This window comes from Molossus molossus, unplaced genomic scaffold (assembly GCF_014108415.1).
Source record: "Molossus molossus isolate mMolMol1 unplaced genomic scaffold, mMolMol1.p scaffold_m16_p_5, whole genome shotgun sequence".
Classification (NCBI taxonomy): Eukaryota; Metazoa; Chordata; class Mammalia; order Chiroptera; family Molossidae; genus Molossus; species Molossus molossus.
In genome coordinates, this window is record NW_023425388.1 from 112,221,477 (window position 1) to 112,223,205 (window position 1,729).

General features: G+C 43.2%; 1 pseudogene; it reads left to right on the plus strand.

Moving 5' to 3' along the window:
* The first annotated feature begins 711 nt into the window (after positions 1-711).
* Positions 712-1,335, plus strand: LOC118617656 (annotated as a pseudogene).
* The last annotated feature ends 394 nt before the right edge of the window (positions 1,336-1,729 follow it).

The following is a 1,729-nucleotide window of genomic DNA, read 5'->3' on the forward strand; positions in this document are numbered from 1 at the left end:
TATATCATACTACAATGTCAGAGTTGAGTAATTGCAACAGAGGTCATATGGCCCCTACATCATGAATATTTACTGTATTTAACCTTGCTAGAAGAGGTTTGCTGACCCCTGCTTTCCAGCAAGAAAAGCAAATGAGCTATTGCTGTACAATTGCCACATCATTACTGGCCAGATTCTTACAATCAAAAGAAAAGAAAATTCCTATCAAGGAAAAGAGTCAGAGCTGGAGTGAGTCTTACAAGTAAGCCATTGCTGTTATCTATGTTAACAACACCGATAAATCTAAAATATATATATATATATATATATATATATACACACACACACACACACACACACACACACACACAGAGAACGAGAGAGAGAGACAGAGAAAGCAGACAGATATACTAGAGAACTTACCATTTCATGCCATTTATGTAATATCCAAAAGCAGGCAAAAATAACCTATAATAACAGATGTCAGAGAAGTGGTTACTTTTGTGGGGGATTAAGGTCTAGAAGGAAGCACAATGAACACTTCTAGTTCTGTCTGCATGGTCAATGGTGATTTTATAGATAGGTTTATTTGTAAATCTCCACTTACAATTTGCAAACTTTCCAGTATATTATATTTCAATAAATCTTTGCTTAGAAAACAAAGAAAGGTCAACCAAAAAAAACTAAAAAATGGGCCTTTTCCGTCTGGGGGCAGGCATTAGGTAAGCCAAGATGGACACTTGCAAGTACATGCCGGAGCTGTGGATGGCAGTCGGATGCAATGCGCTTTCTTCTCCGGGTGCGCTGCTGGCTGTACCGCCAGCTCTCTGCGCTGCACAGCGGCCCCCCACCCTGGCCCACGCCCCCTACATCACCCGGTCCCATAAAGCGCGCAGGCTGGCATACAGGGCCAAGCAAGGTTCTGTCATGTATGGGATTTCTGTGCGCCCTGGTGGCCGCAAACTCCGTTTCAAAGGGTGCGCCCTAGGCAAGCCTGTCCATCGTGGTGTTCACCAGCGCCCGTTCGCTGGAAGTCTCCAGTCTGCTGCAGGGGCGCACGCTGGACACCACCGCGGGGCCCTGAGAGTCCTGAATTCTTGCTGGGTTGCTGAAGATTCCACATACAAATTCTTTGAGGTAATCCTCACTGATCCATTCCATAAAGCTCCCAGAAGGGATCCTGACACCCAGTGGGTCACCAATCCAGTCTACAGGCACAGGGAGAAGGGAGGGCTGACACCTGCAGGCCGCAAGGGCCACGGCCTGGAAAGGGCCACAAGTTCCACCGCCATCGGTGGTGCTCGCCGTGCAGATTGGAGAAGGCACAATACTCTCCAGCTCCACTGTCCCCGCTAATATAAGTAATGTCTGTAAAATTCTTACCTAATAAACATGTCAGACAGTCAACACAAACCAAAACTAAAAACTAAAAAATGGAAGCAGTATCATGTTTGTCAACAGCTAGTTAAGATATTTTCAAAATTTCATTTATCTCCCTAGAGTGTTCTTTGTACAGAAGAGAGCAAGTAAATGTCAAAGCAAATCAACAGAAAATAAAGCGGCAAATGTTAAGAACACAGTATATTTTAAAGTTGAGAAGCGTAAACATGAAAATAAACACATTATCCTAAGTACCTATATACAACCACTATATACGTGCTACATTTTGCTTACAAATAATTATTGAGGTTGTCTACCTATTTGCAGAAATCACCCTCTAATGTCTTTAATCATTACATTTCTACAAGAA